This window comes from Panthera uncia, chromosome F2 (assembly GCF_023721935.1).
Source record: "Panthera uncia isolate 11264 chromosome F2, Puncia_PCG_1.0, whole genome shotgun sequence".
NCBI classification, from domain to species: domain Eukaryota; kingdom Metazoa; phylum Chordata; class Mammalia; order Carnivora; family Felidae; genus Panthera; species Panthera uncia.
In genome coordinates this window covers 46,181,682-46,209,281 of record NC_064812.1, presented here as the reverse complement: position 1 = coordinate 46,209,281, position 27,600 = coordinate 46,181,682, and the positions used below count along the sequence as shown (strand labels likewise).

The window sequence follows — 27,600 nt, the reverse complement described above, 5'->3', positions numbered from 1 at the left end:
TGTCTGATAAGATTAGGATAACAAATACATTCCAGTTTGCCTGGGAATTGCCTGGCTTTTGTACTAAAAATCAATGTCCTCGAACCCTCTAGTCTAGTCTTGGGTAAAGTAGGACACTGGTCATCCCAGATGAGATTGTCATCAGTTATAGTTGTTGAAGAGAATGAAGAAATAATTAGAAGATAAACTAATAATAAATAATGATAAATAATTAGAATCTAACTAAGGCTGGAGATCAATGATTTATAATCATTCCAATGCATTTAGTCCTGTGATTTAGCAATTTCCTGTGCTCAGGTCTGTTTCAATGCATCCCAAATGGTGGAATAGAAAGGCAAATATTTTCAAGAGCTTTAAACACCAAATATCCTTGTTGTTTCTAACTTCTGTACTTCCTGAAGACGAGGTAGGACGAGCTGGGGCACTCAGAGGGAATGAAAGTAGATTTAGAAATTCTGGTGTTCTGTCTTGCCTAAAGGGAAAGGTTCTCATGGGACTCTCTGATGCCATGCTGGCCCTAGAATTTCAATTTATGTTTTCCAAAATGATAAATCACTTATTTCTTCCTCCCATAGGAAGCAAAGCCAGATGAGACCGGTTTTAAAGACTCCAATACTATTGTGTTATTGCCAACGGAGTAGATAAAGAAAGAAAAATAAATCTTCCTCTGTCTTTAAATCAGAAGTAGAGAACAGAAGGACATTTTAGCAGAGAGGCCTAACATTTCAAGATATATGACTGCATCTCTGAGTCAAAACTGCTTGAGGTCATCAGGCATGGTTTTAAAACCTAGCTGTGTGTCTGAACCACCTATGGAGCTTCTTAAACAATTACAGGTGCCCAGGTGCACCTCAGACTTCCTGCAGAATCTCCGGGGGCTAGGCCTTGAAATCAATACTTGCAGCAGGCTTCCTTGGAGTGGTTCTGATAGACCACCAGTATCAGCGTCAAGAGATCTAGGGCAAGATCCAGAACAACATGCAACACTTGAAAGCTGCAATGGGAGCTCTATGAAAGTTTCTGTCCCTAGAGATGGCCCACTCATAAAAGAAAAATAAATTAGAACCATCCTCGAAACGCACTTGAAATAGATTTCTCTTCCCTAATCCTTTTTTTTTTTTTTACAATGGGTTTCATTTTCTCATACATAACTGATCAACACTATTTTTAGTTTTGCTCTTTCAGTGGCAAGGAATGGAGACTAATTTAATCTGCCTCAAGAAGATGAGAGTTTATTTTAGGAATATATGTAGACTAGGCCTGGAACTAGACAACACTGAGGAACTAAATCTAAAGCATTAGCTCTAGGGACCAACTATATAAGATTGCTCTCTAGGGGCAGAGAAACAAAGAGCTATGTGACATAAAATGTACCTCCCTAGAAACAGAGCTTTTGAAACGGGTAGTTTTCATTAGAAGGGGATGTGGGTAGTGGGGTGCAGTGTGCATTTCTAGCACAGATATCTATGCTGTTTTTGTAAAATATTTTTTTACAGTAGAAAACTGAATCATGTTTCCATCTATGTCTTTATAAATACTTGAAGACTGTGTTTGTTTTTATTTTTATTTTTTTCCTAAATGTGCATCAGATTCACTTTATCCCACATGCATCACTCCTGCTGGGACAATGAGAGCTCTTTTGACAAAATCTTTAAAAATTTCCCATTCAAGAGACTATACTTAAGCAAATCAAACTTACTGGAACGTCTGAGGCATATGCCCAGGTAGATTGTAAAGTACTTGAAGTCAGATTCCTCCCCTACTTCCCCTAAACACATAACTATATGACTAGCACAGCCAGACCAGACAACCTCTTAGGATTTTAGAAATGATAAAGGAAAGCCATAGACACTAACCCACCCACTGTAATGGTGAAGGATGACTATAAAACAAGTCTTCTGTCTCCATAATGGCTTCCTACTCCAAATTACCCATAGAATGAAAATTGATTTGAGTAAGACTCCAAACTTATAGGGCTTCAAACTAATCATATAGTAATTTTAGATTTGAGGGCAAAGAGATTTTAATAAAATATTATTTGATCCAAATTCTCTGAAATACAACTAAAAACATTGATTTGTTTGCTTTGTTAAATGGCTGAAAAATTACAAGCTCAAGTAATTTTGTACTATCTACAGATTAATATACAGATTAACTTTTTGGCTTGTTCTTTAGGCAGTTCCCCTTACATTGTTATTGCTTGAATCTGTTTACTCCCCTAGTTCTTTATCCTAATATCCTCTCAGAAAGCCAAAATATTCTGCCAAATTCAACCTAAAGTCATGTCTTCAACAAATTACTATTGGGCCTATGAATGAGGTAATAATGCTGAATATGGTCTGTGCTCTCCAGGTACTAGCTGTTGATTTGTTGGGAAAACAAACACATAAACAGGTAGCTACATTACAATGTGAAATGTACAATGCTGGGTATTGTAACAGCACTGTAGAGGGGACACTTGCCCCAACGTGCAGAGGTCAGAGAAAGCTTCCAGAGGTATGTGACATAGAACTGAATCACAAGACTTTTTTCTGCTCGGTCCCTAACCTGTGTTAACAGCCTTGTGTCTTTATCGCCATCAGCAAATCCTGGTAAATACATCTTGATTCCATAAATTTCTATAAACTACCATTATTTCTTACCTAGACTACTATAATAGCCTCCTGCCTATTTTTCCCAATTGCATTTTTTATTGCTACATATTTATTTTCCACATGGCATCCAGAGTAATCAATAAAATCATGCTACATGTTTGTTGAATTCTATCATGACTTCCCATCACATTTCAGATAGCAACCAAATGTCTTCCTGCAGCTGAAAATCTCATAGATTAATTTGGGCCTGCGTGTGTCTTTCCAGTCTTCTTTCCATTTTCCTTCCTCACTACCCTCCAGTCCCACTGACTTTCTTTCAGTCTCTCAAACAAAAGTTCTATATCCCTTCAGGGGATATGCCATTTGCCCTGTTTGAGACACTCTTTCTCCTCTCAGCCTCTTTTTTCCTCAGGCTACTTTTCAATTTTCAGGTCTGAAGGTAAATCCCTCCCCTTCAGAGATTTCTGATTATCTAAAGTAGACTTCCCTTGTATTCTGCCTCCAACCTTTGTTTATATCTTCATAGCACCTATTACCACTTGAAACAGTATATTCATAGCTTGTTTATTACTTGCTGTCTGTCTCCTCACCAGGTTGTAATTTGCTCCATAAAGGCACAGACCAAATCTATTTCATTCACCATTGTACTCCTAGAATATGGCATTAGAACTAGGCATTCATTAAGTTTTTGCTGCATGAGTGAATGAGTAAATTCATGCACTTTTGATTCAGCAAACCTTTGACCACTCACTATTTTTTAGTTGACTTCACTCATGCTCCCACCTCTCTCATGAATACCCTCCACCCAGGCACTGCTTCTGCCGATTGTTGGGGACCAATTCAGAATTCCACTTCCTTCATGAAATCTTCCCTAATTTCGCCAACACCACTCATCACTCTTTTCTATGAACTGTGCATAGGATTTCTGCTTCTTTTGTGCCTGTTTGCATCATAAATTTTTGTGTACTTGTCTATTTCTCTTACTAGATCATAAGTCCATTAAAGCCAGGAACAATGTCTCTGTCACTTTGAATCGACCATAGCACCAGTTTATCTTTACCAGCAGTGACAACTCTGTAATGGTGATAAGTAGGTCAACTAATAAAATAATTTTGGGATAAGTTAAAAAGAGAGACCTTTCTGGAAGTAGAATTTAAAGATGGAACTTAATATGGCTCCAGAATCATTTATTATAGGTCTTAGGTGAGCTTTTGTCACTTCTTATGTTTTGTATTCACTCTTAATATTGGTATCTCGATCACACTGTGTCCTTTTTCAGTGAAGCTGTCAAAACCCATCTGGCTGGTCAGCAAAATGTTGGTGCTGCTGTGACACCTTGTCAACAATGACACTCTCCATACCTGCCATATAAAAAATAAAATAAAATAAAATTAGTGTGTTATACAAAAAGGAGAATCGCGTCAAGAGTAATATGAAGGAGTTGTTACGAAGAAGACTTTCTGTAGTATCTGGGAACAGCCCAAGATAGACAATATTCTATAAATTCCTATGACCAGTTCCACATAATTTGTTTTCGCATAAACACTGAACTCAAACCCAGGTTTCGATAACTAGAGACGCTAAGAGATATTAGCTTTAGCTTTAAAAGAAACCTCAAAAAGGGATTTCAATTAAAGAGTAATATGGTATGTACACGTTTTCAATATAATTCATCTACCACCTACCTTACATATTAAAATCCAATTTATACAATTTAGATTTCATGAAATAATAATGCTAGCCACAGTTATTTGTAGCACAATGAACATTGTTGAAAGTCTAAAACATGACAGTGACCTTTATATTAGTCTGTATTACTACCCAGAAAAGGCAATTTTATTTCATAGCCTATTGAATATAGGAGCCATTTTCAGATACATCTAGTTTAAGTGGCAAAATTACAGAAAATTACACATACAGTATGATAGCTTTTTTCCTACTCTAAGGAAAGCACCTAAATGCCTTCAAATTCTGTAAAATCATTGCTCTTTTAGAATCAGTGGTTCCAAAATTATCAGACGCTGTCAAATTTTGCAACCATATGTGCTTAGTTTATGGTTAATATATCTTTATTGATGACCATTGATTTAACATAGATTATTAGGACTATTACGCTGGACCTAAGCAAACCTCAGACAATAACATCCAGCATCATTCTGTTGAGACGAGAGGGGAAAAGGACGGTAGGAAGTGAAGGAAAATACGCCCCATGAGATCATCAGCAAGGAATGCCTGGAGGAAGACCAGGCCTTAACCACTGTCAGTTCCTAGACACTTACGGGTCTTTCATCTCTAAATTTATCTAAAGTCTCTAATTTTATTAATGTATACCAGTTACATATGTTCCTTGATGGTTCTCTAGAATTGTGATTTGTATGTTTGACAGATAGCTCATAATTCTAATACTGAGAGTTTGAACAAATCTCCCTGTCACTCCTTTTCACTTTTGTGATTGGATGAATGTTGGTCTTCTTTCTCATTCATCAGCATTTGACTTTTCAGACTGGAGTTCAATATTTCTATTCCATCATTTTTCAGAGTTTAGAAATCTCCTTAGTCATTTAAATTGCCCTTCCTGGGAGCTTTCTAGCTGTTTTAGGGTGTTACCATTCTTTTTAACTCTGTCAAAGCCAGGTCATCCCTGCTATTTGAGATCTAAGATTTTAATATCCCAGCATTTAAAGATTTACGCATTTTCTAACAGATGCAGAAATCAATGGGAAATCTCATGAGATCTTGGAAACTATAAATTAGAAGTAACCCAAGGCTCACACTGTAGATAGCTAGGCAGCTAATATCTACCTGGTGGGCTAGTCTTATCTCAGTGTATCAGAACACCTGTCTATATAAAAAAGTCTTTTCTAACTTGTTGTATACCGTGCTATTTGCCATGTTAAAACTACTCCTTAACATGCTAAATTTACCTATCTAGGGAAGGAAGTATATTAGTACATTGTGATCTGATTTAAAAATAAACTATTCTTCAGTCCTGAGAGATTAGTGTGCCAAACAGGTAGAATTTAATGGAATAAGGATGTCAAAAAGTGGCTGAGTTTAAAGAAATATATGCAAAAGTAGGCCTGGGTAGGGTTTCTTGGGAGCTAAAGTATAATTATGTGTAAGCATCCAGAAAACAGGTCCTCAGAGATAGGGACCTGAAAAGAGGGGTAAAGGTAATAGTAGCAGATGCAAGTAGGTTTAAAATTAGTCCCAAATAAAACATTGCAGTTATCTTAACTCAAATGGCACAGTCGTATAAGAGACAAATTGAGTCTATAATATAATGCACTAAGTAGCTGCATAAATATAAATAATTACTTTAATCTTGATTGTTAACCCTTACAAACTGATAACACATTAAAAAATACTGGCAAAGTAGATCTTCAGTTAAAAGACATAGAAATTCATTCTCTTTTTAAAGGTCATTCTTTATTTTTTAAAATTTACATCCAAATTAGTTAGCATCTAGTGCAACAATGATTTCAGGAGTAGATTCCTTAATGCCCCTTACCCATTTAGCCCATCCCCCCTCCCACAACCCCTCCAGTAACCCTCAGTTTGTTCTCCATATTTATGAGTCTCTTCTGTTTTGTCCCCCAAATGTCTATCAATGGATGAATGGATAAAGAAAATGTGGTATATATAATGGAGTATGACTCGGCAATCAAAAAGAATGAAATCTTGCCATTTGCAACGACGTGGATGGAACTGGAGGGTGTTGTGCTAAGTGAAATCAGTCAGAGACAGACAAAAATCATAGGACTTCACTCATATGAGGACTTTAAGAGACAAAACAGATGAACATAAGGGAAGGGAAACAAAAATAATATAGGATTCATTCTTAATAAAAAAAAAAATTTGTGCAAATAATCAAACTCACTATTAAACAAAGATATACAAATTAAAATAAGAATAGAAGATATTTTTAACCAACAAAATGGCAAGAATTAGAAAACATTATCCTAAAGACAGTAGCAATACACCTGGTAGGAATATAAATCGGCACAAACTTTCTGGGAAATACTTTGACAATACGTATCAAGGTCCTCAATAATACCATAGTGTTTCAGAAATCTCTCCTTTGGAAATAATCAAAGATGCAATAAAGGACATATTACCAGCATTACTTGTAGCAAGAGAAACTAAGAAATAGATCGATATTATTATATAGATGCATAGAAGCATATCCACAGGGTTAGATAAATTAAGGTTGAAATATAAAAGAATATTATATAACTACTAGACATTGTTTTTAAAAATACATAACTATGGGGGGTACCTGGGTGACTCAGTCGGTTAAGCGTCCGACTTTGGCTCAGGTCATGATCTCATGGTTTGTGAGTTCAAGCCCTGAGTTGGGCTCTGTGCTGACAGCTCAGAGCCTGGAGCCTGCTTCACATTCTGTGTCTCCCTCTCTCTCTGCCCCTCCCCCACTCACACTCTGTCTCTCTCTCCTTCAAAACTAAATAAACATTTTTGTAAAAAATGTAATTATGGGGAAAATAGCTGTGAATCTTAAGAAGAAAAGTGTGGAAGAGAACATTAAATCTTATGTGAGATTTTCTCTGAATAATGGAATTGTACTTGATTTTTTACTTTCCCTATACTTTTCTGTATTTTCTACAGAATGATGTACTCCTTACCTATTCTGAGGGAAGGGAGAGTCACATTTGTAAAACAAATGAAACTCCAAAGGAGAACTTCTTAGGTCTTGTTAGTAATAGTAAAATGCTTCCAAGAAAGTAGAATCCAGATAGGAACTGAAGTCTGGACACATTAGGATAGTATCAATGCTAACTTTTCTCCATAGTCTGAAAGTAATTTGAAAGACAAGTGCTTGCATTATTACCTTACAATTTTTAATCTTGAAATTATGGATTCTAAAAGACAGTGTCCCTCTTACAGAACAAAAACTTAAAGACTATTAACCAGAATTGATCGAATATTAAATGCTTTACCTGTATTAATTTTTCTTCACAACCCTATTTCTGCAGATGAAGAAACTGAGTGCCAAAGAGACTAAAGGACATATGGTTGCCAGTAAATAATAAATAACACACAGTTGTCAAGCAACAGAGACAATATTGGAACCCAGGAAGCTAGACATCAGAGCAGATGCTTTTTTTTTTCAATTTTTTTATTTAAATTCATGTTATTTAACATGGGTAGTATATTGGTTACAGGAGTAGAACCCAGTGCAGAATGCATGCTTTATCCATTAAACTATTCCACCTCTCTGATGGTATTGTGCCTCTTAAAGTTTCTAATTGACTAAATCCATTAGTTGCAATGGGCAGTGATTTATTGCTGACCTACTTACTTCTCTGTGACTGTATTCACCAGGGCTACAGCTTATCTGGTTCCAGGCCCCTGAGACAATCATTTGTGCCCATATCATTTGCATGAGAAGTTTACAAGTGAAGGAGTGGGATGGGGGTGGTGTTAAAAGAGTGACCAAAAAAGAATACTTAATTTCATAAAATAGTTTTAGGTTATTGCACCAATCAGTTCTTTCATTGAGTTTGCAGACGTAGAAGGACGATTGGCTTCTGCAAAAGTCCATATAACACACCCAACACGAGATTGCTTTCCCCTTATCACTTGCTCTATGGGCAAGAGTCTAAAATTCAGGGTGTAACTAACATTTTAATGAAACACGTATTCCTTGTGTAGCTTCAATGTTATGGTTGGTTTAAAATTATTAAATTCTGAAACTGTCTGATTTACTTTGTCTTCCAACTGGACAAAAAACTTTTTCCTATAACTAGGAATCTGCCATTTAATAGCTGTATAAAAATTCAGTTGTCAACAAATTCTCCATCAAAAGCTCTCTTCAACCATCCTATTGCACTTTTAAATAAATCAGAAAAGCATTCTACTTCAAATGAGAAGCAGATTGAATATGCAATAAATTCCTTCTTTTATGACAATTTTCCCTGGAGCTATGTTTATCAATACCACTGAGATGCTGCAAACTTTTGTTGTAAGATCAAAAAATAGAAGAGTTGATACAATGACCATAGAAAGCTTTGTTCTCCTTTGTTTGAACTTAACAGAGAGAATGTTGTCATATTTTAAAATTAAAATAAAGGAGATAGGACAACTGGCTAGTCAATTATTTAAGAAAAAATAATAAACCAAGTCTTTTCCTCAGGCCTTCAAAAAAGAAGAACAAGAAGAAGAAGAAGAAGAAGAAGAAAAGAAGAAGAAAAAGAAAAAAAACAATCATATAAAACTTTAGCTGGATTACAGATATAAATTGAAAAAATAAAACCATAAATAATAGAGAAAACATGGTCACATTATTTTATAATCTGGAGACATGGAAGGCTGTCCCTAAATTCAATATAAACCAGAAGCTATAAAGGAAAAGACTGATATGTTTTATTGCAAACAAATAAAATTTTTTTATCAAAACAAAGTCAAAAACAAAGAAAAATGAGGGAAAATATCTTCCAGACCTGTGAACTACATTGAATTATGTCAATTTTTTAAGACCACTTAACAGTAGAGTGGAAAGAAGCAGGATAGGTGAAAGAGACTTCCACATTTTACCAAATAACCTTCTAAAACAGGATGTTTGCCACAAACATGTATTTTTCTTAAAATTCAAAAGTAAAGAAAGAGTGAAAGAGCTAAAAGAAGAGTGAAGGAAAAGAAAATTTTAAATATACCATATTTTCCGTACATATCAAAATTGCCATAGTCTAATATCTTCCACCATTGAATAACTAAAAGAGGCCACAATGATTTCCAGGTGCAAACACATCTGAATTCAATCAACCAGAATGACATTTTGGTACTCTTGACATTCAGAAGTCATATGCATGTTGCTTTTTAGAATTTTAAACCAAGTACCAACCATTTTTACTCCACCTGCTGGTCAGAGTATATGTCATAAAGATGCATTGGCATAAATTATTGCAGTTAGGATTTATATTGATTAAATGAGCTTCTTTCAGTTTGTAAACTATACTTTTCCTTCATGACAATGTGTTTTGTTTTTCACTCTGCTAGAAATTGTTCTCATATCATACTTATCAGAGAAACAACGGGATTCTAAACTTTGTAATCAACATTGAAGAGGGCAACATACCTGCCAAGATCAAATTTCCCAATGACCTCCAAAATTCATAGTCACAGATCATAGTCCAAGCTTTGTAAACAGTGTGTATCAGCTACAGTCCGTGTCATGAGGAAGAATAAAGAGATCAACTAGGTACAAAAATCTGGTTTTTTTGTTTTAATATTCTTTTCCCTGTCCACTTACTCTTCGTACGTGTCTTGCAAATGCACAGTATCGTGCTTATTTTTTTTAATGTCTATTTATTATTTTTGAGGGACAGAGAGAGAAAAAGTGAGAGAGAACACACACCCTCGCGAACAGAGGAGGGGCAGAGAGAGAGGGAGACAGAGGATCAAAGTAGGCTCCTTCCACCCTGACAGCAGGAAGCCCAATGCCAGACCCTAACTCTGGAAACAGGAGATTATGATGTGTCCTAAGCCGAAGTCAGTTGCTTAGCTGACTGAGCCACCCAGGTGCCTCCCCCCACAGTACTGGTTTTAAAAATAGCAAAAGAGGAACACATGGCTTTACAAATTTTTATAGTTCGTGAATTTATATTGACTCTTGCAAAAATACAAAAATCAATTTGTATTTTTGAAGCATAAGTAATGCATTATATTAATTTTTAATTTTTTGTTTACATTTATTTATTTTTGAGAGACAGAGCACTAGTGGGGAGGGGCAGAGAGTCAGGGAGACAGAATCCGAAGCAGGCTCCAGGCTCTGAGCTGTCCGCACAGAGCCCCATGCTGGGCTTGAACTCACAAACCGTGAGATCATGACCTGAGCTGAAGTCAGATGCTTAACTGACTAAGCCACCCAAGCATCCCTATATTAATTTTTTAAATATGATTCTATGAAACCAATATTATCTTAATCCAGGATTAAATATGGAACAAGATTTATTTCCTCTAGGGTTAATTTTCAACTCTACTAAGAGACATTTCTTATTTTATTTTATTTTGTTTTGTTTTATTTTTTTTAATTTACATCCAAATTAGTTAGCATATAGTACAACAATGATTTCAGAGGTAGATTCTTTAATGTCTCATACCCATTTAGCCCATTCCCCTCCCACAACCCCTCCAGTAATCCTCTGTTTGTCCTCCATATTTAGGAGTCTCTTATGGTTTGTCTCCCTCCCTGTTTTTATATTATTTTTGGTTCTCTTCCCTTGTGTTCATCTGTTCTGTGTCTTAAAGTCATCATATGAGTGAAGTCATATGATAGAGACATTTCTTGAACAAGATACATATAAGATGAATTAAGGAAAAAAAGTCAGAAGATTGGTTTAGCCATGTACATGAAACAATCTTAAATGGCTAATTTTATAACACTGTTGCTGCATCATCAAATTCTGGTTATATTGAAACAAAATTCCAAGCTAAAGGGATTAAGTATTTAAAATGTATTCTAATGACGAGTATCCAGGATCTATAATTCTTTTCTTGAAAGAATGATAAAGATTGTCTTTTGGAAAAGCTCCTTATCACATTTTTTTAGAAACATCTGAATTCAATTTACATCTAAAGAGTAGACCTCTCTATTCAGTAGATCATATTATCAAAACAAATTTTCATCCATTGAAAGATATTGATATATTATTCCCACTAATACCCAAAAGGAAGGTAAAACTCTTCCTTTCCAACAAGAACATTTAGATTAAGAGCTGAAAAAACCCATCCACTAATATGGCAGCTGATCAAATGCACGATTTTTATTGGAATCTTTTCCCCACTCTGTTGGAAAGTGTCTAACATTGTAGCAGATATTTCCTTTGAACTCTTGCCCAGAACTGGATTGCTAATATATATATTAGCAATGTATATACATAGGCACCACTGACTTTCAGTATTTTTGCTCGAAGACTATACAACATGTTGAGAATTTTTTTTCTAAAAAAACTTCTTTACTTACACCAGGATGTGTTGCATCTTACTTGTAACAGTGTTGACACCATACCAAAGCTACCAACGATGAAAATTCTCTGACCCTGGGGAAAGCAATCAGTCCAATCACATATTTGAACTGAGTAGTTAAACATGCCAAGGCTCTTCTGTCTGTTTATGCTTAGAGCCGCAAATTTAGAATAAGAAACTACCCAGCTTTGATTATTCAATAATAATTTATTAATAGTTGAAAATAATACCGGGAACCTTGGTACAGATGAATAGAACTAATTCCTCTCCTTGAGGAGCTCCTATTATACAATCCACCCTAGTCTCACCTTCCTTAGGTGTCCTGGTGTGGATCCATGAGGGGAAAGAGAGAAAGCTAGTTGGGGGATGCCTTCGTTCCTAGAGTTATCCTCAAATTTGATGTTTCTCTAGATTAATTCACCTCAGTTTTCCAAATTAATGCCTTTCAGTCTAAAAAGAGACATTCACCCTCCTTTCAAATTGTCCACATTAATCCCTTTAACTGAATAATGGCTAACTGTACCTGCAGGATACCCTCCCTAAAACAGAAAACATTTGATTCTCAGACTGAGGTAGGTTTGTGACAAGTACGTGTGAATTTGCTCTGAGAAGTTACTGGTGGTGGTTTTTCAAAGTGCAATCCTAGCAGTGTGTTGAAGGAAAAAAAAATCTTTTTTGTCGATGATTCAGAGGAGTTCTCAAACTACATGTTCCTATATTTTAGGTGAGAAGAAACCCACAATTTATTAATTATCAGGTGCTTATTATGGATTATTTCACATAATCCTCAAAACAGTCTTATGTGTTGGTGTCTTTAGTCCAATTTTGCAGAAAATAGAAAGTTAAAGAGGCAAATAGCTTGCCTGAGGAATTCTAGGATTCAAACATAGGTCTGTATTGCTAAAAAGTATGTTTTACTGCTATTATATCACAAGGCCTGAACATGAAACAACAGGTATAAATGCATGTATCTTGAAACCATTTCCTTTAAGGTGATAAAGCACAGATAATGAAGACCACTCTGAACAAAAAAACCTCTGAGCTTATTTACTCACCAGACAAAGGACAAGAGTGCACACAGGAGTGAAGAAATTCTTTAAGTTGGTCATTTAAGGAGAACATATCATGGTGGATGAGGAATTCATGGACTCCTTGTTCAGTTAAGTTCATTGTTCAGTTATCCAGAACTCTGGATAAGACAGAATGAGTCCATAAATCTGTGTGCTGTTGGTTAAAAAATTTCTATTGCATGTGGTCAGGAAAAGGTTTTCAATAAGAAAAAAAGTTTCTGCAAATGGAGAACTCAGAGTTTATGGTCATTTACCAGCTTCAGGTGATTATAACCAGTTATGGTGAAAAGTAGTATTCAGGTTTTTGGTTGTTTGTTTGATTTTTAAAGACGTTAAAGATTTTTGTAATATGTCCATGAGGGAATTAGCAAGGTGGCAAATCTGGTTCAAAGGAGAAACACTTGTATTTATAGCCACTAAAAGAAAGAAGGCTAGGATAAAATTGCTAAATTATGTGCAAAACTGGTTAATGTCCTCTAGGGCAATACTGTGAACTTTATCTTGTAAACTCTTTTACATAAAAAGAAAATACATTTGCATATCTACTAGACAAAATTTATTTGCATCATTGTTTATTGTAGCATTTGCATCATTATGTTTTCTGTGAGTTAACAGCTAAATATATAGAAGGGTAAAACACCCCAATCAACAGTAAACAGTAAGTCAGACAAACCTACATTTTCCTGAAGAATTAGAAAATTCTTAGGTGGACATATAAGATAATGCCTCAGTAAAACATTGAAAAATATGTATTTATCTTTTTGTCTCTTTCCAAATTTGGGTATTTTTTCCTCAATACTCCTCCTTTGTATTAAAAAATGATCACCGATGAATTATTTTGATCACAGAAATGCTGAACACATATGTTTTTGGCTTGCTGTCTGGACACAAGATTTACAATATTTGTTAACTTGTATAAGCCTCCTTATATTATGGCCAAGAAATGCAGAATTAAATGGTAACTAGCAACTACTAGAATCAGGCAATTATCTTCTATCTGGAGATTTTATAAGGAATCTAGGATGGTTTTCACAATGATCTCCACCATCCAGAGGTGTTTTGTTTTTTTTATTTGTTTGTTTGTTTTTTGAGTAACTTAGCCTTTATAAAGCCGAAAACGAACAAACAAGCAAACAAAAACCTAAAGCAGTAGAGGATTACCTTACACCAATGGCAAGATATGGACTGGAAGGTTAAATGAGAAGGTATCAGGTTAGGATTTCAACATATGAATTTTAAGGGGACACAGTATTTAAACCATATCAGACCACCTGTTGAGTCACAAAACAGGTATCAGTACATTTGAAAGGATTAAAATCAAATAGAAGATATTATCTGATAACAACAGAATTAATTTAGAAATGAAAAATAAGATAAATAAGTATTTGGAAATCACACCATACACTTATAAATAACTCATCAATAAAAGAAATCCCAAAGGAAATTAGAAAATATTTTAAACTGAGTGATAATGAAAACATAGCATATCAAATTTGTGATACACAGTTAAATGAATGTTTACAGGAGTGATTAGGTTTAATATCTTATACAAAGAGTTAAGGTCGAAAATCAGTGACATAAGTTTCTACCTTAAGGAACTAGGAAAAGTAAAGTGAACCTGAGGTACACAGAAAAAAAACAAAAAACAGTAAAAATAGGAATGGATGTCGACTAAGTAAAAAACAATCTGAAAGAGATAACTGATAAAGAAAAATTTGTTATTTTAAAGGATTCATAAAAATTGGTAAATCCTGATTAAACTGACCCCAAAAAAAGAGTGATAATTACCAGTCTCGGGAATAAAAAGAAGCTATCACTACAGATTTGATAGACATTAGAATAATATTCAGACAATACAGTGAACAACTTCATGCCAATAAACTCAACAAAAGAGATAGATGGAAAAATTCCTTTTCCCAAGAAACAACTTGATCAGAATATTGACAAGATAGGAAGTTAGAAAAATATGAGTAGTATTCAATCTATTAATGAAATTGAATACATATTTCAAAACATTGCCACAAATGACTGAACTAGTGAATTCTATTAAATATGTACAGTGGAAGAAAACACTAATCAAACAGAAAACTCTCCCAGAAATAGAGGAGAGTACTATCCACTAAATTTATGTTTAGAATAATAAAAAAAAAAAAAAACACTAATTAAACAGAAAACTCTTTCTAGAAGAGAGCACTATCCACCAAGTTTATGAAATCAACATTGCCGTGTTTAAAAAAAAATCAAATAAGGTCATCACAAGGAAAGGAAAATATAGACCAATATCCCTCATGAACATAGGTGCAAAAAATCCTTAACAACATACTAATATATCTCAGAGATACTGCAAGTTTAGTTCTAAACCGCCACAATAGAACAAATATTGCAATAAAGCAAGTCAAATTAACTTTTTGGTTCCCCAGTGCATATAAAAGTTATGTTTACAGTATACTATAGTCTATTAAGCATTCAATAGCATTGTCTAAAAAAAGTGTACATACCTATTAAAAAATATTTTATTGCTAAAAAATGCTGACCATCATATGAGCTTTCAGCAAGTCATAATCTTTTTTGCTGGTGGAGGGTCTTGCCTCCAAGTTGATGGCTGCTGACTGATCAGAGTGCTAGTTGTTGATGGCTAGAGTGGGTGTGGCAATTTCTTTTTATTTTGTTTTTTTTTTATTTTTGTCAATTTCTTAAAATAAGACAATAAAGTTTGCCACATAGATTGACTTTTCCTTTCATGAACGATTTCTCTGCAGCTTATCATGCTGTTTGATAGCATTTTACCCACAGTAGAACTTCTTTCAAAATTGGAGTCGATATTCTCAAACCTTGCCACTGCTTTATCAACTAAGCTTATGTAATATTTTAAATCCTTTGTTGTCATTTCAACAATCTTTGTAGCATGTTTACCGGAATAGTTTCCATCTTAAGAAACCACTTTCTTTGCTCATCCATAAGAAGCAACTCCTCATCTGTTCAAGTTTTATCATGAGATTGCAGGAATTCAATCACATCTTCAGGCTCCATTCCTCCTTCTAGCTTTCTTCCTATTTCCACCACATCTGCAGTTACTTCCTCCACTGAAGTGTTAGCCCTTCAAAGTCATCCATGAGGGTTGGAATCAACTTCTTCCAAATTCCTCTCCATGTTGATATTTGGATCTCTCCCCACAAATTACAAGTGTACTTAATGGCATTTAGAATGGTGAATCCTTTCCAGAAGGTTTTCAATTGACTTTGATTAGATCCATCAAAGGAATCACTATCAATGGCAGCTATAGCCTTATGAAAAGTTTGTTTCTTATATAATAAGACTTGAAAGTTGGAGTTACTCCTTGATCCATGGGCTACAAAATAGATGTTGTGTTAGTAGGAGAAAAACAACATTAATCTCATTGCACTTCTCTATCAGAGCTCTCAGGTGGCCATATACAATGTCAATAGGCAGTAATGTTTTGAAAGACTTTTTTTTCTCAGCAGCAGGTCTCAACAATGGAACTAAAATATTCAGCAAACCATATTGTAAACAGATATGCTGTCATCCAGGATTTGTTGTCCCATTTTTAGAGCACCAGCAGAGTTGATTTAGCATCGCTCTTGAAGGCTCTAGGATTTTTTGAATGGTAAGTGAGTACTGGCTTCAACTTAAAATCACAAGATCCATTAGCCCCTAACAACAGAGTCAGTGTGTCCTTTGAAGTTTTAAAGCCAGGCATTGACTTCTCTCTAATCCTAGATGGCATCTTCTTCCAATGTAAAGCTGTCTCATCTATATTAAGAATCTGTTGTTTAGTGCTAGTGTTGTTGTGTAGTGTTGTTTAATTGAATATTCATTAGCTATTATTATTAACTAAATTTTCTCAATAACTTGCTACAGCTTCTGCATCAGCATTTGCTGTTTCACCTTGTACGTTGATTTTATGGAGATGGCGTCCTTCCTTAAACCTCATGAACCAACCTCTGCTAGCCTCAAACTTCTCTTCCTCACTTCTTGCAGTCTTCAGAGAATTGAAAAGAGTTAGGGTCTTGCTCTAGATTAGGCTTTACTAAGGAAATGTTGTAGCTGGTTTGATCTTTTATCCAGACCACTAATACTTTGTTCATATCAGCAATAAGGCTGTTTTGCTTTTTTATCATTCATGTGTTCACTGGAATAGGACTTTTAATTTCTTTCAAGAACTTTTCCTTTGCATTCACCACTTTGCTATTTATCACAAAAGACCTAGCTTTTGGCTTACCCTGGCTTTTGACATGCCTTCTTCACTAAGCTTAATTTTCTTTAGCTTTTGATTTAAATTGAGAGATGTGCAACTCTTTCCTTCACTTGAAGACTTAAAGGGCACTCGTGGGATTATTAATTGTCCTAATACCATTATTGTTGTATCTCAGAATAGGGAGGCCCAAGGAGAGAAAGAGACGAAGGAATGGCTGGTCAGTGGAACACTCAGACACAACATATATGAATATAAGTTCTCTGTCCTATGTGAGCACAGTTCATGGCTCCCCAAAACAATTAACAATGTAACATCTAAGATTCCTGATTACAGATCACCATAACAAATATAACAATAATGAAAAGTGTTGAATTATTGCAAGAAGTACCAAAATGTGACATACAGACACAAAATGAGCAAATGTTGTTGGAAAAATAGCAGTGGTAGGCTTGCTCAGTGCAAGGTTGCCACAAACATTGAATTTATAATACATAGTATCTGAAAAACACAATAAAGTGCAATACACTAAGGTATGCCTATTATGCATATCAAATCCAGCAATATGTAAAAAAAAAAAACATCATGAGCAATTAAGCTTTATCCCAGGAATGCAAGTTTTAACATCTTATAATGAAGGAATATAATTTAGAATATTAAAAATAAAGTAATTAAAAATAATAAAAAGAAAAGCAAAAACCAGATGATCACCACACTTTATAAAGCACTTTTAATATTCAATAGTCATAAAAGTGGAAAATCTTAGGAAACTATGAATAGAAGGAAATATTTCAGCTGATAAAAAGGACTATCTATGAAAAATATAGCTAACATAATAATTAATGGTTACAAATAGAAAGCTTTCCCCCAAGATCAATAACAAGACTGCATTATCTACTCCCACTTTGTACTGAACTTCCTAGTCAGCTCAAGAAAGAAATAAGGAGAGAGACAGAGACAGAGAAGAGAGAGAGAGAGAGAGAGAGAGAGAGAGAGGTAGCAAGAGGGAGAGAGGTTAGAATGAAAGAGAAAAAGTAAAATTTTCAGGGCACCTGGGTGGCTCAGTTGGTTGAGCATCCAACTTTGGCTCTGGCCATGGTCTCATGGTTTATGAGTTCAAGTCCCACATTGGGCTCACTGCTGTCAATACAGAGCCCTCTTGGAATCCTCTGTCCCTCTCTCTCTGCCCCTCCCCTTCTTGCACTCTCTCTCTCTTAAAAATAAATAAACATTTTTAAAAAAAGAAAAAGTAAAAATTTGTATTTGTCAGTCAACATTAATTACACTCATAAAATGCCTAAGGAATCTATCAAAAAGATACTGGAACTAATAATAGAACATAGCAAGGTCACAGGATAAAAGGACAATATTTAAAAAGTAATCACACTTCTATATATTAGTAATAAACAATCATTAAGTGTAATTTCAAAATACAATTTATGATAGTATCAAAACCATTAAATACTTAAGGAATAAATTTTTAAAATATAGAATGTACAAAATAGTGGTAAGAGAAATTTTACAAGACCTAAATAAATGAAAACATATATTGTACTCATCAACTGAAAGACTCAATATTATTAATATGTCCATTATCTACATTTGGATCTATATATTTGAAGTAATCTCAATACAAAAATAAATAAATAGTTCTAAATCTCATGAAACTGCAGAGGACCCAAAATAGTCAAATCAAGGGGTGCCTGGGTGGCTCAGTCGGTTGAGCGTCTGACTTCAGCTCAGGTCATAATCTTGCAGTCCATGAGTTCGAGCCCCGTGTTGGGCTCTGTGATGACAGCTCAGAGCCTGGAGCCTGTTTCAGATTCTGTGTCTCCCTCTTTCTCTCTCCTCCCCCGCTCGTGCTCTGTCTCTCTCTTCTCAAAAAATAAATAAACATTAAAAAAAACTTTTAATAAAAAAAATAGTCAAATCAATTTTGAGGAAAAAAAAGAAGGAAAGAAAGAAAGAGAAAGGATGTATGCTACCTAATTCAAGACTTACAATAGTAATTAAATCAGTTTGTATTGGCATAATGATGGGCATGGAGATCAATGAAACAGAACAGAGTTCAGAAAAAGACCCACATGTATATATGTTAAATTGATTTTTAATTAAAGCTATTGAGTAAATTCAATGAAAAAGTATTTTAAATAAATGGTACTAGAACAACTGGATATTCTAACAGGGAAAGACAAAAATTCTTACCTTGCCCTCTGCCACCCACCATACACAAAAGTTTATTCAAAAGGACTCATAAACCTAAACATATAAAACTATCAAACTCCTGGAAGAAAATATGGAAGAAAATCTTAATGACCTTGGATTAGGCAAAGATTTCCCAAGACACAAAAACCACAAAACTTAAGAAAAATAATTGATGAGTTGAACTACAGCAAAACAAATACATTCCTAGCTTTGAAAGATATCAAAATGAAAAGACAAACTGGAAAAAGAGAAAAGATTCATGTATGTATATACGACAAAAGACCGTATCCAGAATATAAAATAATACAGATTGGAGCAAAATTAAATGATAGAGAATAGTAAAATAATAGAAAATATTAACAATGCTAATAATTGTTTTTTAAAGTTTATTTATTTATTTTGAGAAAGAGAGAGAGAGAGAGTAGGGGAAGGGCAGAGAGAAACAGAGAGAGAGAATCCCAAACATGTTGACAGTTCAGGGACCAGTGCAGAGCTTGATCTCATGAACAACAAGATCATGACCTGAGTTGAAATTAAGAGTCAGACGTTTAGCTGAATGAGCCACCCAGGTGCCCCAGGAGTTGGTTTTTCAAACATAGACAAAATTGACAAATATTTAGCTATACTAACTGCCAAGAAAAGAGAGAGGACTCAAATAAATAAAATTGTAAGCAAAAGAAGAGATGTTACAAATGATATCAAACAAGTAAAAAAATCATGAAAAATTATATGCCATCAAGTCAGACAACCTAAAGAAATGGATAAATTCTTAGAAATATACAACCTATCAAGATTGACCCATGAAGAAATAGAAATTCTGAACAGACCAATAATAACTAAGAAGATTGAATCAGGGGGTGCATGGGTGGCTCAGTTGGTTGAACTTCTGACTCTTGATTTCAGCTCAGGTCATGACCCCAGGGTAATGAGACCAAGCCCCATGTCAGGCTTCACACTGAGCATGGATCCTGCTTGATATTTCTCTCTCTCTCTCTCTCTCTCGCTCTCGCTCTCGCTCTCTCTCTCTTTCTCTCTCCTTCTGTACCTCTCCCCTGATCATGTTCTCTCTCTCTCTCTCTAAAAGAAAAAAATAAAGGGGCGCCCTGGTGGCTCAGTCAGTTAAGCATCCAACTTTGGCTCAGGTCATGATCTCAAGGTTCATGGGTTCGAGACTGACATCGGGCTCTGTGCTGACAGCTCAAAGCCTGGAGTCTGCTTTAGGTTCTGTGTCTCCCTCTCTCTCTGCCCCTCCCCTGCTCACACTGTGTCTCTCTATCTCTCTCTTAAAAATAAAGAAAGAAAAGAAGAAAAAAAATTAAATCAATAATCAAAAATCTCCCAACCAAGAAAAGTCACCACCAGATAGTTTTACTACTAAATTCCACCAAACATTTAAAGAAAACATAACAACAGCTCTTCTCAAACTCTTTCAAAAATTTGAAGAGGAGAGAACATTATGAAACTCATTTTATAAGGCAAACAATTGCCCTGATACCAAAGCCAGATAGGGACACCACAAGAAAAGAAAATTATAGATCAATATCCTTGATAAATATAGATGTAAAACTTTCCAACAAAATATAAGCAAACCAAATTCAACAGCACAATGAAAGGTTCACACACCATGATCAAGTGAGATTCATGTCTGCAATGGAGGATAGATCAACATATCCAAATGAAAAAATGTGATATCCAACATCACAGAATGAAAGATAAAGATCATATAATCATCTCTATAGATGAAGAAAAAACTTTTGACAAAATTCAGCATCCATTCATTGATAAAAACATCCAACAAACTGGATATAGACAGAACATACCTCAACCCTATAAAGACTATATATGGCAAGTCCACAATTAACATTAAATTCAGTGGTGAAAGTCTGAATATTTTTCCTCTAAAATCAGGAGAAAAAAACAACAATGATGCCTACTTTCACCACTGATATTCAACATAGTACTAAAAGTTCTAGCTAGACAAGGAGGAGAAATAAAAGGCATCCAAATTGGAAAGAAGAAACTAAAACAGTTTGTGTTTGCAAATAAGATGATCTTATATACAAAAAACCCTAAAGACTCCATGAAAAAAAAGCTGTTAGAAATAATAAACAAGAGGTGCCTGAGTGGCTCAGTCAGTTAAGCCTCTGACTTCATCTCAGGTCATAATCTCATAGTTCATGGGTTTGAGCACCATGTTTGGCCCTGTGCTGACAGAGCCTGGAACCTGCTTCAGATTCTGTGTCCCTTTCTCTCTCTGCCCCTCCCCTGCTTGTGCTCTGTCTCTCTCTGTCTCTCAAAAATAATTAAATGCTAAAAAAAATAAATAAATAATAAACAAATTCAGTAAAGTTGTGGGATACAAAATCACCATGCAAAAATCAGTTGTTTCTATACACTAATAATAAACTATCTGAAAAATAAAAAAAGAAGAGAATAATCCCATTCACAATAGCATTGAAAAGAATAAAATGCTAGAAATAGATTTAACTAAGGAGGTGAAAGGCCTTTACACTGAAAAACTGTAAGACATTGATAGAAGAAATCGAAGAGGACACGGATAAATGGGATGATATTGTGTTCATGGGTCAAGAGAAATAACATTGTTAAAATGTCCATATACCCAAAGCCATCTAGAGATTCAATGCAATATGTATTAAAATTCTAGTGGAATTTTTCACAGAAATAGAATAAACTATACTAAAATTTGTATGGAATCACAAACAACCCAAACAGTCAAAGCAATCATGAGAAAGAAGAACAAAGATAGAGGCCTCACACTTCCTGACTTCAAAACTACACTACAAAAGTATAATGATCAACACAGTATGGCACTAGCATCAAAATAGGTATGTAGACGAATAGACCAAAATCGAGAGCCTACATGCATACATGGTCATCTGATATTTGACAAGAGAGTCAACATACTCAATGAGGGAAAAGATAAATCTTCAATAAATGGTGCCGGTAAAATTGGATATTCACATGCAAAACAATGAAACTGCACCCCTATTTTAGACCACTCACAAAAATTAGCTCAAAACGGATTAAAGTCTTGAATGTAATACCTGAAACCATAAAAGTCCTAGAAGAAAACATAAGGAAAAAGCTCCCTAATATTTATCCTGGCAATTTTTTTGTATGACACCAAAGCACAAGCAATAAAATAAAAAATAAACAAGTTGGACTGCATCAAACTGAAAACTTCTGCACAACAAAACAATCAACAAAATTAAAAGGCATCCTACAGAATGGGAGGAAATATCTGCAAATTATATATCTAATTAGGGGTTACTATAGAGAGAAATACTTGTAAATCATCTTTCTGGTAAGAGGTTAATACATATGGAACCCATACATCCAGATGGCCAACAGGTACATGAAAAGGTTTCCAACATCACTAATCATTAAGGAAATGTAAATCAAAACCACAAAAAGATATCACCTCACACTTGGGAGAATAGCTATGATAAAAAAGCTAAGAGATAACAATTGCTGGTGAGGATGTGGAGAAAAGGGAGTCCTTGCGCACTGTTGGTGGGAATGTAAATTGGTGCAGCCGCTAGGGAAAACAGTATGGAGTTTCCTTAAAAAATTAAAATAGATGGGGCGCCTGGGTGGCGCAGTCGGTTAAGCGTCCGACTTCAGCCAGGTCACGATCTCACGGTCCGTGAGTTCGAGCCCCGCGTCAGGCTCTGGGCTGATGGCTCGGAGCCTGGAGCCTGTTTCCGATTCTGTGTCTCCCTCTCTCTCTGCCCCTCCCCCGTTCATGCTCTGTCTCTCTCTGTCCCAAAAATAAAAATTAAAAAAAAAAAAAAGTTGAAAAAAAAAATTAAAATAGAACTATCATATGATCTAGCAATTCTACTTCTGGGAATATATTTGAAGGAAATAAAATCACTATCTCAAGGAAATGTATGCAGCTCCATGCTCATTGCAGTGTTCTTTTTTTTTTTTTTTACAATAGCCAAAACATAGAAACAATCTAAGTATCCATAGGTGAATGGCTTAAGGGATAAAGAAAATGTGATATGGAATATTATTCAACGATAAAAAAGAAGAAAAATCTGCCATTTGTAACAACATAAACGAATACTGAGGGCCTCATGTCAAGTGACATATGTCAGATATGAAAGAAAAATACTATATTATCTCATGTGGGATCTCAAAAAAAATTTAATTTAGTTTAGTTTAATTTAATTTAATTTAAAAAATAAAATAGTAACTTAACCCTGCTAAAGAGGCTCTATCTCTTTTTCCCTCATCTCATATCTATATATGTCACCAGATTATAAAGTGATTTCAAGATAAAAATATCAATTTAGGGTAAAAAATATCAAGACAAAACAAAAGATCAGCCTGAAAAGCTCTATGAGGTAAGTATATTTATAGTACTTAAAGAGATAAAGGAGGATTAAAAATTCTAACAAGAGAGTTCATTATGTTAAAAAAAGGCATATTTATAAAAAAGCATAACTTATAAAGGGACAAAATATAACATAGAAATAAAAAAATAATCTTTGGAAATGAAACTTTGTATTAAATAGCAGATTAGGGGCGCCTGGGTGGCTCAGTCAGTTAAGCGTCCGACTTCAGCTCAGGTCACGATCTCATGGTCCATGAGTTCGAGCCCCGCGTCTGGGCCATCAGCCCAGAGCCTGGAGCCTGCTTCCGATTCTGTATCTCCCTCTCTCTCTGCTCCTCCCCCGTTCATGCTCTGTCTCTCTCTGTCTCAAAAATAAATAAACGTTAAAAAAATTAATAAAAAATAAATAAATAGCAGATTAGTCATATCTGAAGAGTAAATTAGTGAGGTAAAAGGGTATGAAAACAAGCAAGAATGCAAAACAGAAAGACAATTTAGAAAATAGGAAAGCGTTGTTAAAATGATGTGAAATATTCATCCAGAAGGAATTCCAAAAATAATATGAAGAATTGAAAAATGGTAAGATTGACTCCATTAATATCCCTAATTGTTTGCCACTCCCTGTACCATATTCTTTACATACGATTTTGCTGTTCCTCCCATAAAGAGGTTGAAAATATCTTCCTACCTTTCAATTCCGAGGTAAGCCATATGGTTTGATTTAGCCAATGGGTTGTTAGCAGATATAACATGAGCAAAGACTTGAGAAGTCCTTACACTTCCTGCTTATCTCCTGAGCTCTGTGCATGCCAAGAGAACATGCATGACCGGCATCCTGGAAGATGAACAATATGACACAGAGCCAAGTTACCAGCCATCCCAACTGAAGACAACCTAGATCAGGTGGCAAAGTGCAGATCCCAAGTATGGGAGTAAACCTAGCCAAGATAAACAAAGATGCCTAGATAATCCACAGCTGATCACATAAGCATGAGCAGCCTGACCAAATCAATCAACCTTAACCCAGATCAGATGAATCCCACAGCCCATCATTTAAATTAACGTTCATCGCTAATCAAAACACAAGTTTTGTCGATGTTTGTTATGCAACATTATTGTTACAATGGAGAATGCCTGTAAGAAGATAACCCATATTAAAAGAACGGTGAGAATTTTCCAGAACTGATGAGAATGCAGCACGTTAAAAAATGTGACATCTTGGTGAATTCAGGAATGGAAACGTTTAGTGGTCTCGATTTAGAGGAAGGATGCCCAAAGATGTCTCAAGAAGTGTGAACAAATTTTTAAAAACAGGATTACTCTTACTTCACTATAATTTAAAATATATTAATATCAGCCATGCAGTTCTTTGAGGTAGGAGAATAATACCATAAAATCAAATTGTCCCAGGTCTGATATGGCAAATGATTGACAGGCACCAACATCTCTACCTTTTCACCACATACTACTTTCCTAGGGCTGCTGTAACAAAGTATCATGAACAATGGACAGCAATTTATTGTCTCACAAATCTGGAGATTAGAAGTGTGAAATCAAGCTGCAGGCAAGCCTGTGCTCCCTCTGCAGTCTGTAGAGGAGAATGAATTTTCCCTTGCCTCTTCCAAGTTCTGGTAGCTTCCCAGCAATCCTTGACTTTCCTTAGCTTGCCAGCTGCACCTCTTCAATCTCTACCTCTGTTATCACATGGGTGTTTTCCCCCTGTGTCTCTTCTCTTCCTAGAAGGACACCAGTCATATTGGATTAGGGTCCACCCTAAACTAATGTGACCTCATTTTGACCAGACTATATTTGAAAAGACCATACTTTCAAGTAAGTTCACATTCACAGAATGAGGCTTTGGATTTCAATGAATCTTTTTGGGTGACACAACTTAAAACATAGCAAACTCTATTTCCAAAGCTCATAAAATGCATCCACGGTTCTTACGTTGCATGTGCATTCTAATGTGCTCAAAGATCATGTGAATATTCTAAGTGTCAATTACATGTACTTGAGAGTAGCGTATGCATGCTATTAGTACATTCTGGTTCTAAATTAAAATTAATGTACTGTCATTCACGACTATTAATCAATGAATATGAAATCATATTCTTTTGACTAAATTAGCTACAAGTATTCAAGATACATGAGATGAAGTATTTTTCAGAATGTGACGGAAATCTTGGGATAAGATTGTGAATAGAGGTGGACTGTAAGGCTTTACATTATTGGATTCTGAAGGATCATAATATTCTTTAAGATGCTTTTCAAAAGAAGAACTTTTTCAACTAAGAATCAACGTTTATTTTTACATTCCAACCAATTTGTGTGCATAATAATCGAGATTATTATGAATAAGTTTTAATAAAATGTCTAGCAGAATTCCCACTGACTACATTTAATATATGTTAAATATTGCCTTTTCTGTTCTTGGAGTTAAGATATTTTTAATCTTTGTTTTTGTTATAGAGACAGAGTTTTAGATTGAATTCTGGTGGAAATGATTCATTCCTTTTTAGTCTTGATCTCTCATGTAAACTTTTATAATTATTTATGTTCAAAATACTTGGTGTTTTAAGCGCTCTGTTTTCTTTGGGAAAATAAATTTGTAGGAAGCTCAGAGTTCATATTCTCACTAATGACCACACATTTGTAATTAATCAGAAATAAAATTGTTAAAAATTTTGAAACAGAAATGTACACAAAAACCCAGAAACTTCCTCCATTGTATAAGATAGATGTTTGCTGTGGCAATGCCAATAGACATTCATCTGACAGGCACCAACCTCAACTATTTTAAACATACTTCCTAAAATGTTCCATGATAGTAAAGCTCCTTTCCAATGTGACATTATTAAAACATAGAGTTTAGAGAAATAAACCTCAGCATTTCTTCAAAGCCAATTTCCATGAGGTAGCTATTCCAAAGATATCATCAAGAACTCTGTTCTTAGGAGTGGAAATGCAGATGAACAACACAAACAGATTGGACAAGACTGGCAGATCTTGCTGCCACTCAGAGGTTTTTCTAGCTAAAGATGATTAATTAAATACAGAATTGTCTCGGTAAGCAATATGGTAAACATTAATACAATGGGCATCTAGAGAACATTGTCATTTCTTTAAAATTAGTGTACAATAGTCAATAGTCTCTAAATGGATGACAAGTAATTAGCAGGATTTTAAGTGAACTGATCTCTATGTACCAGATGATCAGATAATTTGTTAAAGTATTACAGCATTCCAAGTAGGAAACAATAAAAATGAACGATGAACTTAATGCTTTGTGGGTCAAGCCAGGCCAAAGAATGCTTATTGCTAATAATTTCCTAGAGCACCAGAAAGTATTGCTGAATTTGCCACTCTTGAAAGCTAGTCAGCTCTTTGTTTTTGCGCAGCATTGGTTTCCTATTAGAGGCATCAGATAAGAGTTTACATTATGTTGAATGGTTTTGTGGCTGCCTGTGTTCCAAAATTCTATGTAGTTCTCATTCACCTGAATTGTTATTCATAGATTTATTGAAAGGACAGAGTAGCTTTAAGAATGTCAAAGAGGAGGGTGATAGCAATCTACAAAATAGACATTTTCCCAGGCATGGTTGCATGATATATTTTAATGTGGTTTATCTAATGTTTAGTACCAAGTCTTTTAATCAATGAATACCTATTGAATGCTTGTGATGAGTCAGTTCATTATGCTTGGTGCTGCAGATAAAATACAGAGTAAAATCCAGACACAGTTCCTACCTTTAGTGAACTTAAATTCAGGTGGTGACGTCATCAAATCTCAGAAAATGTACACGTGTGCAACTCTGAGAAACGCGAAGAAAGAGAGGTACATCGAGCTGAGAGCATGTTTAACAATAGGAGCTAGCTTTATCAGAGAAGACAAGGAAAGCTTCCCTGAAGAAATGATGATTGCACAGAGATTTAAAGGATATTAACCAGGAAACTAAGAAAGGAAGAGCTCCTAGGCAGATAGAATAGAAAAGGTCAGGAGAAAGCAGTTGTGACCAATGAACCAATGTCAGGAAGACCTACCTTCCTGGGGAAGTCTTGGAGGTAAGTCAGACACATGAGGATTGGTTAGCAAATAATAATAAAGGAGGCTCAGTACAATGAACTAAGAGATTCTATTTCATAGGTGACTCACAGATACAATCAAGGCCT

The 27,600-nt window shown here is 35.0% G+C and overlaps 1 long non-coding RNA gene across 1 annotated transcript; it reads right to left on the bottom strand.

Annotated features, from left to right (window-relative positions):
* Nucleotides 1-333: 333 nt before the first annotated feature.
* Nucleotides 334-25,319, bottom strand: LOC125924564 (uncharacterized). Its single transcript, XR_007458472.1, has 4 exons — nucleotides 24,119-25,319; nucleotides 12,635-12,768; nucleotides 3,731-3,955; nucleotides 334-956 (listed from the first exon to the last, which is right to left on the bottom strand). It is a non-coding gene; the product is annotated as an uncharacterized LOC125924564 (long non-coding RNA).
* Nucleotides 25,320-27,600: the final 2,281 nt, after the last annotated feature.